The following is a 13451-nucleotide window of genomic DNA, read 5'->3' as shown; positions in this document are numbered from 1 at the left end:
AGGGACAGAAGCTAGATGGAGTGCTGTGACATGTGAGGCCTGGGACTGCCGTGACTGCTACGTCAGCCAGGGCTGAGAGTGCACAGATGCCAGCTAACCTTCACTCCCACTCAACTGGCCCAAGTGACCAAGGTACCCCTGGAGGAAGGGGCACTTTTTTATTTGCCCACACTCTACCCAGGTGCATACCTCTTGCAATTGTGTCTGCCCAAAGGGGGCACCCTTTTCCAGGTCTCACAAAGACACCTGTGCTAGCAGGGGCTCTACCTAGGTTTGAGAGACTCTTCCATTCGCTTATTGATTAACAAAGAAAGGCTGAACGTTTCCTTTGTTCATCATCAGGCCCAATTAGCCGAGAATCTGTTCACAATAACTTAACATGTCACCATAAAATATTCTGGAAATGCTAGAGACTTTGCTAAATTGGTACTTGGGGAGCTAACAAAACAACTGGGGGAAATAAATTCAATGCAAATTAAATGATGCTTCTCACATTTGAGCACAAGTGGCTCAAAGACAGAGGTAGAATGAGAGAATACCTAAGCAAATACAGCAGGCAGGAGGAATAGAAAATGAGGCAGGGAGGAAGCTAAAATATTGATAGCCCATTACTACAGCAGTGGCGGGTCCCGGTGGCATCTCACCGAGGCTGCTCTCTGATTCTATGATATATTAGACAATGGGGACTCCAGAGCTCTCATGATTCGGCTCTTCACCTGCCTAAAGCCAGATGTAACAAGCAATTGTTTAAAATGAATAGAGCCATTACTCTCTCTGAGTGTGCGATAGCTTTATAAAACATGAAAAATTAGTCACGGGAAAAATGGCCAAATCACCCACATCAGCTTTTGTCACCATGAATCTAAAACAGGCCAAATCCCTAGAAGAGCTATTTGAAGAGAGAGAAAAACGACTTTCACTTGACTGAAAAAGTAAGGGAGAGGTGGGAATGGGTTTTTGTCCTTAACTGCGTAGGCTGGCAAGGACAGTAATCTCAAATCCAAAAATACACTGTAAGAACGTAGTTCCTGCTCCCCATTCCTGCACTATCTTCCTCCCTAAGAAGTCTTAAAAGCATAAGGGTCACAGTACCACTTACGGAGTGGATCTTCAATAATCCTTGCTAAGTGAATGGCATTTCAAGTTCTTGTTAAGAAACAAGGTGCTCTTTTTCTTCCGTCCTCCCCAAGCAGCACAGTCGAAAAAGCTGACTGCAGCCAAGCTTTGGGGAGCCGCGGTCCAAGAACAGCTGATTCCTCTCACCTATGGATTTGGCTTAAAGCAACACGGGGAAAGGCAGACAGAGACTGTGTCTGTGCGCTCCTGAGCTGCCTCATTCACTTCAAAGGAATGCGAGTGTGAAAGAGGGCGGCGCGCCAGACTGCTTCCCTCCAAGGTGGAACACTTGGCATTTGTTATTACAGCTGGAACATCCTTCTGTTGCCTTCGTTCCCTGCACTCTGACGTACTGCAACTTTGAGGCAAAACCACGGCTCCTTTACGGTCATAAGAGCCGGCAGCCAACCAGAGCAGGCAGAGAAATAGAATTGAGAGAGTAAAAGTCTGCTACTCCAAACAGCAATGTCAGTCTGTATGTTGGGGAAATCAACTTCTCCAAACGTGCCCAGACCAAAGGGCTAAGAAAGAAAAAGGACAGCACCATCCCATGGGTAACTGGCTTCCCCTCTCCTAAACAGCAAACACGTTCGAGGTGTTAGAGGAAAGAAAGGTTTCCGAAGATGCTGGTAGGTTAAGAAGAGAATTCCCTTATTATTATTAAATCGATACAGATCTACTTATAGAATTTTTACACAGAAACTCTTGTTAAATCCGACTATACTGCAGTCAATTGTTTAATTCATTTGTTTGGAAGATGTAATTTCCATCCATCCATCCAATACCCACAAAATAATTATTTTACTTATTTGATTAAATTCTATTATCCCCAAGGCCACCTATTTTCCTTAATATCTAGGAACTTTTCAAACACTGAAAATAAAATAAAAAAAAAAACATTGAGAAAGATATTACCATTCGGTTTCATTCAACTCAGATTTAAAAAAAAGATTTAACTGGCACTGAGTTTACTTTAAGGTGAGAATCAAAATAACTCATTTATAAAGCTATATATGGCAAATTATTTTATTTCAAGATGAAGAAAAGAAAAATATTTATTTTAACTGTATTCCAAAAAGTAAATATCTAAGACCTCCTAAATCATGATTGTTTAACACGAACATTACTTTGCCCACTTCGAAAATCTAATAATATAGTAAAGCACCCACAGTATAGAATTACCTTACTGTATCTTGAAGCTGTCACAATTAATACTGAATCCATACCAAAAATGATAAATCAAACATCCAAACTTTGCCTGTCTTATATTTCAACCTCAAAATATTAAGGCCAGGACATCTACTTTTCTAAAATATTTCAGAATATCCTAGCATCCTTTTTATACTGAAACCCAAAACAGAAAAGGTAAGTCAGAAAATAGAAAAGGTAAGTCAATAAGTAAGGCACAGCAGTAACTGAAACTAATTCATACTACTACGTGTCCTGGATTCCTAAGACATCTGTGACTTCCTGCCAAGTATTTTTTTATTCATTAGATGCATGGTTTTAATTAGATAATCCTTTGACATTATATATCTTTTGTCTAACATAATACAAACGTAGGTGACCTATTGTTTAAATCAGGATTAACCTATTAAAAGCTTATTGTTGAAAATGTGGATCAGAAAGACTGTTAACTTAGGGTTCAAGTTCGAAGAACCTAATTTCCATAAATGTCTTCTACAGAAAACTGGTGATTGTTGAGACGTGAGTAGGTATTCTATAGAAAAGAGGTTCCATGGACAACTGCATTTGGAAAACAAATGCAAGTGATCTGACAGGTTTCTGCAAGACTTCTCAGAGCATTTAATATTACAGTTTATTTATTGAGGGTCCCCACAAGGCAGTTACGATTTGTAAACCATCTGACCAGAGATGTCTCCTTTACTCATAGAATATTAATTAATAGTCCATGGACCTGTTTCATGGAATAGTTTTCCAAACTCAACGGATCCGTAGCAAGTATAATTTGATATTAACTTTCTGGTTGCTTATGTGTCAACCTGCTTAGGATAGGAGCAAAGTGGACAAGGTAACCAAACAGCATCAAAGCAGGAGCCAAAAAGCTAGAGTACAAAGCAAAGGGCATATGGAGTCCATTGCCCACCCCCTCCCCCCCGGGGTTGCATCAAAGCCTGCCAGTGGGAAGAGCAGGCGACCTCCGTGAAGCATCTAAGATGGTATTTAAGATCGATACGGAAGAAGTTCAGCTCTTGAAGATCTTTCTGAGAAAAGTAAACCAAGGAATAGCAGATAAAAGCAGCCTTTCTCCTCAATAATAAATTGTAGGCACAAGGCCTTCCCACAGAAAAAAAAGCATATCCCACAGAAAAAAATGCAGCTTTTAAGCTAAACACTGACCACTTTTACAATGAAAAAGCAGTCAAGATGTTAAGATTTTCATGTTTCCAGTGATCTCTCAGTTTTTAAATCCATAGTCAGGAATTATTTACAGGTCAAATTATATGTTCTAAACTGTAGTGCAGTGGAATAAAATGAGACAGATACTAAGTCTGGGCTGGTAAAAATAATGTAACTCCAGCCTTGGTCCAAAAATGAATGATCGTAAGAGGATGCATCAAGACATAAAGTCTAAAGTCCAGAGGCAAGGGCAAATCAGGCACCAAAGAACCCAGAGAAAGAGAAAGCAAACCTGGGAAATCCAGCAAAGCACCTCAGTACTTTCGCTTAGTTTCTCTCTCTACAACATGACTTAACTGGTCAGGTTGTGTAAGTTCCTGGCCCGAAGGTATGTATCTTAAAGGCACCTTTTGGCCTCTGATGTAGATAATAAAAGTTCCTTCTGAATCACAGTACTGCTTTAGAGAGGGAGAGAAAGCAAAATCTTTTGTGAGCTAAAATGCCCATTTTATTAGCACAGAACAAGGCTGTGTTCTCTTTCTACCCCTGAATACTCGTAACTGAGCCATTTAATGTACTTTATATTTACTGGGTAGTTGCCTTCCCTGATGGCAAACATTACTTTTACAAGTTGACAATGAGTCCACTCTCTAAGTTCCAGAAGTAGCCTCTTCACGGTATCTACATCTATAAGACACTTATCATCAATTCGGTAACTAGAGTATAGATTTGGAACATGTTTGTAAATGTTATCTACCTATGACAGAATACTTAATTTTTCTCTAAAGAGAACAAATAAAATGTCGGGAAAGAAATACACAAAATGTTTTACATATAATTACTTAACATAAAAGGTCAAGTTAATTTAAGTTAGCATAAGTAAGAATTCATTGAGGTGTATACATATATGCTCACATTAGTACACACATGACGTATAATAATGCAGAGCAGAGGATTGCACACATAGGATAATTTGCATACCCATCTGAAAAACACATATGTGATATCTTAATGCATATTTTTCCAAAATCTCAAGTTAAATGTTACCGGTTTGAATTATTCCTATTATTTCAACTTTCTTGGGATATCCTAGAAGAAACTGGAAGACACTGCTGGTGAGATTTTAATATCTGGTGACATCCCACAAACTAAATTTACCTTAATCATGGGAATTAACATCATCAGAAATATTAAAGGAAAAAAAATAATTTCGTTTGACAACTAACTGCTCCAAGAGTCCCTGGAAATTGGACCATGCATGTTCTTTTTTCCACACTTCTGATTGCTGAATAAAAAACTGGCTTCTTGGCAGACTAAAAAATGACACATCCTGAAATGGCAAGCAATAATGAAAACAAATCAAACATTAAAAATGACCCACACTGTTCGAAAGCTAGAGTTTATACCAAGAGTAACTCAGAACAACTATTAAAGAGCCGGGTTCCAGAACAAAGCTAGGATAAGATCTTCCTCTCCTGCTGACAATTCCCTGTGAATACCAAGGACAAAAGGGGGAATTGGCAGGGGCAGGATATACAGAATTACTCTGTTCTCTCCTGGACTCAGCAGACAGATAGCCAAAACCAAAATCCCACCACGGTTTTCTCGCTGGGTATATTTGCTGGGTAGTGTGATAAGTGTTTATTGTTTGTTTCTGTTTATTTGTGCTCATAACCCTTCTATCATGAACTATCCGGTCTCAAAATAAGTTCTTAAAAACTAATCATGATTCTCTTTATACATTTGAAAAAAGAACTCTGGTTTTTTTTTTCACTTTAAGGAAGTTCAGGATTTGTAAATGTTACTACATTGCCTTGCTGTTTAAGTTATAATAAGTAATAAATGTATGTAACAGTAGCTACAGTGTGTGAGCTGGAGGCAGTCACGTGACATGAGCTTCTAAATGCCGATATAATAAAACCACTTATGGCAAGTATCCTGGTGATAAAAGCAATTCGAAATAATTATTATTAGCTTTGAAGTTTTGGACTTTTAAGTTTCAAAGGAGGTTTCTTTTTTTCTTTTCTTTCTCTCCCTCTCTCCCTCTCTCACCCTCTCTCACTCTTTCACTCTTGCTCTTTTTTGACTGTGTCTATATACACACACGATCAAAGCATCGAAGACTAATGCTCATTATACCCTGATCACAAAATCCATCAGCTGTACATGTTTAATTAACAGCTAACATACACTGCTGTATAATCTTTTGGGGGCCAATATTTGAAGATAATTCAAAAGCATGTCAGTTCCCCTAAGATTTGATCCTTTAACCTGCACAGAGACCAACCTTCTGTTCACAGTGACATGAAAATCTCAGGGGCTGCCAACGTAACTTGACTCCATCTCTAGTGCTAGGCTAGCATTGTTTCCAGTTTGGGGGGTAATGAGACTGGAAAGACAGATCAGTACCTTTCAGATTTCTCACTTGTCTTAGGCTGAAGGAGAAGCATAATGTCGGTTAGAGCATAGACAGAAGTTTGAATTTAAACTTCTAATTAATCACTAAAGAATTGTCATCAGTTGGCTCTGATAGTTAACATGCTCTGAGTCAGATAACAAGTCATGAGAAAAGGAATCCATATGTTTGTCAGTGTGTTATTATACAAGGTCTCATGTAGGTCGATTCGAAGGGCTTAAAGAGATAGGATGTCCCACTAAAATTTAAACATATTTTTATGGTTTTTCAGGATGTCGGATCTCATTCTTTCCTACTGACAGAGCAATAAGATTTTAATTAGAGTGAGAAAGAAGTTCTAAAAAATTTCTGCGTGTCTGAGCCTTCAAAATATATAAGAGATTGCACATGTTATTTGATTTCACAGGCACAGTATGGCTGCAGGTGAACACAGGACGATCAGCCTAGTTTGGCTTTTTTTTTTCTTTTTACTTTTCACAGCTGGAAGGTAAATGGCCACTGTATTTCCTAAGAAGCTCTTTCACTTCAGAACGCCAAAAGATCTTGACATCAAAACCTTAGAGCAAATGACTGTCACATGCTTCAAGGGATGTATGTCAGGACAAGTCTACTTACAGTAAGATTATAAATTCAAGGGTCTCTATGTAGAAAATCCTAAGGATGACATTAAAAAGCTATTAGAACCAATAAAATTGCAGAGTTGCAGGACACAAGATACAAGACCAATATATAGAAATCAATTGCATTTCCATATATTTCCCACAAACAGAAAAAGAAATAAAGAAAACTCAATTTTCATTCGCATCAAAAAGAACAAAATATTTAGGATGAAATTTGACAAGAGTACTGTAAAACTGACACTCTGAAAGCTATAAAACACTGATGAAAGAAATTAAAGAAGGTGTTAAGAAATGGAAAAACATCCCATATTCATGGATCTGAAGATTTAATATGGTTAAGATGGCAGTACGCCTCAAATTGATGTAGAGAGTCAATGCAATCCTCATCAGAATCCCAGCCGGCCTCTTTGTAGAAATCGCAAGCTGATCCTAAAATTCATATGAGAACTCAAGGAACCCAGAATAATTAAAATAATTTTGAAAAAGAACATAATTAGAGGTCTCGTACTTTCCAATTTTGAAATTTACTACAAAGCAACGGTAATCAAGACAATGTGGGACTGACATAAGTACAGACATAGAGATCAATGGAATAGAATGGAAAGTCCAAAAACAAACCCATATATCTATCATCAGTTGATTTTCAAAGAGAAGCCAAAGCCATTAAATGGGGGAAAGAATAGTCTTTTCAACAAGTGGTATGAGAACAACTGGATGCCCGCATGCAAAAGAATGAATCTGGACTCTTAACTCATACTACATACAAAAATTAACTCAAAATCAATCAAAATAAAACTTAAAACTTATAAAACTTGTAGAAGAAAACACAGAAGCAAGTCTTCATGAGTGGGGATTTGGCAGTGTTTTCTTAGATATGACACCAAAAGCACAAACAACCAAAGAACAAATAGATAAACTGGACTTCATTAAAATTCAAAAATTTTGCGTGTCAAAGGACCCAACTGAGAAAGTAAAAAAGACAACTCATGGAATGGAGAAAAATATGTGCAAATCCTCTGAAAAGACACTTTAATCTAGAGTATATAAAGAACGCTTTCAAGTCAACAACAAAAAGACATCCCAGTTAAAAATGGGCAAAGTTTCTGAATAGATATTTTTTTTTTAAATTGAGGTTTAATTGACATACATTATATTCATTTCAGGTGTACAACATAATGATTCGCTATTTGTATATATTGCAAAATGATCACCACAATATCCATCTAGTCTAGTTAATATCCATCACCATACATAGTTACAGATATTTTTTTCTTGTGATGAGAACTTTTAATATTTACTCTCTTGGCAACTTCCAGATATGCAATATAATATTATTAACTACGGTTATCATGCTGTATGTTACATGCCCATGACTTATTCATTTTATAATTGGGCTGAATAGACATTTCTCCAAGAAAATATAAAAATGGCCTATAAGTGCCTGAAATGTTGCTTAACATCATTAGCCATAAGAGAAGTACAAATTAAAACCACAATGAGATATCACTGCATACCCGTTAAGATGGCTGTAATCAAAATCTCAGATAAAAACAAGTGTTGGCAAGGCTGTGAAAGAACCAGGACCCTAATATAGTGCTGGTGAGAATTTAAAATGGTGTGGCCACGCTGGAAAATAGGCGAGCAGTTGCTCAAAGAGTTAAAAACAGAGTTACCGTGTAACCTAGCAATTCTAATCATTACAACACAATGAGTGAACAAATCATTATTCAAATACGAATTAAGATATTCTTATGTGAGCAATCTGAGATCTGGGGGAGCTTGCAGAGCACTTCATCTCTTCTGGGCTGGGAGGACTATCTGTTCTCTGCTGGGGAATCTGTGCTGGCCACAAGAGTTTACCGAAGTGTAACAGGAAAAAGGGCATATCCCATTACTTAACCTTTCCTTATGGCAAAAAGCAGGGTTAAAAAAAAAAAAAAAAAAGAAATACGTGACAAGGTTTCATGAGGATTAAGTTAAACATAAATACAACCAAACAGTAAATAGTTTCCTTCCTTCCCTTACCCATGGAGCCACTTCACGGTCAATCTATGGAAATCACTGTACTGAATGAGGATATCATTTTCCAGAGGCGCTGCCAGGGTGCCATGCCTGGTTGCTTTCCTCGCTGACTCTTAGCTACACTGTTCAAACACTTAAAACAGAAACAACTCCCAAGGTCAGTTTCAGGTCCCTAGCAAGACATGTTCATTTCCAAAGCCTGTGTAAGAAGCCATAGCCACAGCTATGATCGATGGTTCTACGAGCTCCACAGAGAATAAATGAAAAATTTTCAGCATCTTCTAGCACCAAACCAAAGTGACCCAAAGTGAAAAGGTTCTGTAATCCAGAATGAATATTTGAATCATCCGCTGAACCACAGTAAGCAGGAAGCTCCTCTAGCTGACATGGGACATTCTAACCGAGTAAGACCAGGATCACTAATTCTTAGATAACTGCCACTGGTGAAGCATTTTGTAGACTATATGCTGTAAATCCCATTAAGATTAAGTCACTCTGAGAATCTACAGGCAGGAAGTCACACAATTTTCAGATTTGATATCTGATTTTTGTCCAGTCAAAGCCTCCGAAAAAGCCTGAACCCTTTAAGTCCTGCTTGAGACCTGTTTAATGACATTTGGGCCTTTACCTAAATTTTTAGCTTTGCATATCTAAAGGAGATCATATGATAACAAAAAGCAAGGTTATTTTTTGGTTCTAGGCCAGACACAGGATGACACGGAAGTATTACACAAGTCATGGAGGTGACAGAACTATGCTGCTTTTTGACATGAGGAAGCCGTATCAAAACCTGTAAATTGTGAGTAGGTACAAAGGAACCAGTGCCGGAGAGGATGACTGGCTAGGGTGGCAAGAAAGGGCAATTAGTGTGAGAAGCTGGAAAAGAAAATAAAAGTATCACTAAGAAAGAATTCTTTCTAAGAGACACCATAGAAAAATGAGAGGAGCAATTCAAAGAGAAAAATTAGTAACATGGTGATCCAATAAAGATAAAAAAATAGATTCTTAGTAAATTTGGTGAACAAAGTGGAGCTTTTTTTTCAACTATTATAGAACTGGAAGGGTAGTGGTAATTGTATTCCAAAAGAGACAAAGTCTGAAGAAATAATGCTATTACCACCAGGTATTTCTTGAGTAACTATTATGCTTGTATTAATGGAATAGGTCCTTCATTGCGATTGAGAGAGGTAGAGAAGATGTTTATGGACTTATATCTACCAGCAGTTACAGAAGTTTTGCAAAACAAAACTAATAGATGACATTTGGTATTCGGTGACTATGAAGCAACTAAAGGACAACGAAACACGTGTGGAACTAACTCTATGAGAAGAGGGGTTCAGACTAAAGAAATCACGTGATCCGGAAGAGCCAGAGGCGGGCTCTCGGAAGTAGTAAGTTTTCAGGCATGGGGAAGAGCACAGCGTTGGGAAGCTGAAGGGTGTGTGTTTTTTTGTGAGGACCAAAGCAGAACTGAGGGTGGGAGCGAACACAGGGTCTGTGGAGGGCCGGTGCACCTGTCATGTTGGAAAGAGGGAAACAAGGTTGAATTGGTTACTCTCTAGCCAGGTTTGAGGGACTTCAAAGATCGTGCAGAGTTTATGCTTGAGGAGCAAGACGACAGAAAATTCACAACAGGATGTTGAGTAGGAGCAGAACATAGACACAGTGTTTGAGCGCTTTGATGGTTGTAAAACAGGCCCCTTGAAGGTCTGTTAAAGGCATAGGGATTATCTGTGAGAATCAAAACCAGAGATGAGACACAGAAATGATTCACAAACTAGAAACATGGGTATGGAATTCAGAAGAGAATTCACAGCTAAACATGCAAAACTAGAAACTAACATTTCCATTTTCACTTATTTGATATTTTGGTGTAAATAACAAATGGTGTAAATTTCGTGCTCCATTCATCCTACAAGGTATTTGATTTATAGTTTACCTACAAGAACAAGTACGACATTAAACAAACTAATAAGGAAATTGGAGCAATGAAAATTTGGGAAGCAAGTAGAATAGCGATTAAGCCTGGAGAGAGGTGAAATTATCTACGAGGTAAGTAAGTGCAAAGCAAGGTGAGTAGAGTGGGCACGTCTGGTCTGGAGGTTAATTCAGTAATTCACACATTTTCTCAACTCTATCTATGGAGCACTTACTATATGCCAAGGACATAGTGGGGATAGACATGGTTCCTTCCCTCCCAGAAGCCACAGTCTTATGGGAGAGATAGAGGCATAAGCAAACATTTAGGGGTGGTTTATAGACATACATTCAAGGTCTGGAGATGTAAAGGTGAGAAAGATCAACTAGGATTTAGGAAAGGATATGAGATGAAGGAGAAAGCCCATAGTACAGACACATCAAAGTGCTGGGAACCTTCTGTGAAAGCTAGGAAATCGGATAGTAGGGTAGTAGTTATTCCAGGCAAAGTAATAGCCAAAGGGTAGGGTTACACAGAAAATATAGGCCACAGAAGGATGAGATGTAGGTCCTCAAGGCTGCCCACATCATAGGGGCAAGGAGCTCCTAGATCAATCATTTGTCAGGTCTAGGGATGGGACTGGAAGTATACTGACTCACTTGCAAGGAAACTAAGCAAGTCACCTGTGAAAATGAAAGCAGTCTGACCTCACCTACCACCGATTCTTCCCAACATTCTCTTATCTATCTTATTTAGGATAGTTTTTTGTTTTGTTTTGCTATGACACACATACTTCCTATCAAACTGCCAGTTTTCAGCTCAGAAATGCATTAATTCACAAAGCACTTTCAAAATTATTTAAATCTCCCACTGGCATGACCTCCTCTGGAGAATCAGATACCAGATTAATTCCTGAACACTGTTAAACAAGAATATAATATTCTAATCAGAGAATAAACTGATTTTAAACAATTTAGGAGGCATAACACAGAAATTCTGTTTTGCCACTGTATTAATTTCAATTCTTCAGTAACGTTCAGGCAATTTATTGTACTCAAAATGCCTTGACATGAAAGCTACCCTTCTTCATAAAGTGACCCATTGTCAGTTATTTTTATATACTTCAAAGTACCATGACTCCGACTTTGACAGAGCATTGCACTCAGAACATCTCAGAAAAATTCTAGTTTTAAGAAAATTCCAGAGAAGAAGTTTTACAGCCTGTCAGGATTATTTCTACGTCTTGCAGTATTCATTGTCAGAAACATTTTCTGTATTTTGAACCTAGTTTACAGAGTTTCAATTTTAAGTCATTTCTTCTTTTTATGAATTCAGTGGAAATAAAGAATCTTTCACAAATCTATAAGCTATTATTTATTGAGCACTTACTTTGAGACATGCACTATGATAAAAGCTTTACACATTAACTCACTTCATCTTTATACCATGATTAAAAAGTAAGTATTCTAATTGTTTCCATTGTCAGAGAAGAAGAAACCGAAACACAGGTAAAGCCTTGCTCAGGATCTCACAACTAGTAAGTGAAAGAGCTGGGAATCGATTCAGTTGAGGTCCTTCCTGTTCTTAATTCCAGGGACCTTAACTGCCTCCCTAGATTCCTCTCTCACATTGTCTTTACCACTCCTAAATAACTCCAATCCTCTACTCAATTTTCAACCATATGATCATCTCAACTCTATTCTAAATGCTCTCAAAGTTTTCCAAACGTACGTGTCCAGGAAACCCAAATTAAACTTCTTAATAAGGAACCCTCTCAATGTTTTCCAAAGCTACCTCACCAGGAAACACGGATTAAACTTTCTAATAAGGATTATTTTGTGATTATATTATCTTAATTTCTAGATTTCCTACTTCAGACTCTTAATTCCCTTAATTTCTTGGTAACAGTGCTCTGTTACCGAATCATGGCTAATAAGCCACAACAATGTCTAGACCATTTCTAAGAACACAGGCTAATACTGGAATCCTGGCTCATGGATATGGCTAATATAATTGCTGTGTTACATTTAACTAGGTTATTTTTAAAAAGAGAATTGAATATTATATTCATATGTATAACCGTGCTATAAATCACCATCTTAGAATAAGAACCAGATTAGTTTTTTTTTCTTCCCTAAACTAGCTGGACTTTATTTAGAGTACAATTATTTGAATTCTATAAAGGAATACATACATCAGAATGAATATGACATTATAAAACAAGAAAGAAGAAAAAAAAGAGGGTTGACATTCTGTCAACTAAATAGCTTTCATTTTAAATGACTAAATTAAAACTAAATTAATTATCTTTTTAAACTGTGCTTCATTTTATACTTAATTGACTTTTTTATTAGGCCATCTGGAATAATTTGGCTTCTGATCTAACGTTATCGCACCTCAGTTCATAACTGAGTATGTGTTCCATCACATGCATTCTGACTGCATCAATATCTCTATTTTTTACTGCCTCTCACACACACACTTGGCTGTGGAAAACACAATAAAATATAGGTGGTAATTATGATACCCATGAATATAGTAATAAATGTCTCTTATGAGGAATTTAGGCTTACTTTCAAATAATCTGTCATTGATGTGGCAATTGAAACATCAGATATAACTTTATATAGTCAACTTTCCACAGAATTTTTATCAATTCAAAGTTCAGCCAATGGTCTTTACTTCAAAGAGAGGCATACACTTCAGTAGAGAGACCTTTGCAAGAGTGATCTTGTGATCACCCTCATTCATCCCCAGTCACAAAGGCCTCTCTAACCTCCCCCACCACACCAGTCCAGTTTCAGGTCAAGAGAGGAAAGATCAGTACCCGAAGATTTGCAAATTATTCCAAAGAACAACAAACAAGGAAGAAAAAATTTCCAGAACAATGTCACTGTAAACATTCCGAGTATCCTTCAGAACTGTCAAATTCCTTCTATAAAACAATGAAAAGCCTTGTTACTCTGCTCACAGAAATTTCACTCAGTGCTTGAATTAG

At 37.5% G+C, this 13451-nt stretch overlaps 1 protein-coding gene across 7 annotated transcripts in view; it reads right to left on the bottom strand.

The window, feature by feature from the left end:
- VCAN (versican) overlaps window positions 1-13451 on the bottom strand; it is a 154058-nt gene that overhangs the window by 71083 nt on the left and 69524 nt on the right. The window lies entirely within an intron of this gene.

The sequence above is a fragment of the Ursus arctos genome, unplaced genomic scaffold (genome assembly GCF_023065955.2).
Source record: "Ursus arctos isolate Adak ecotype North America unplaced genomic scaffold, UrsArc2.0 scaffold_5, whole genome shotgun sequence".
In the NCBI taxonomy this organism is placed as follows: Eukaryota; Metazoa; Chordata; class Mammalia; order Carnivora; family Ursidae; genus Ursus; species Ursus arctos.
The sequence above is the reverse complement of the archived record's forward strand: the minus strand, read 5'-3'. Positions and strand labels throughout refer to the sequence as shown.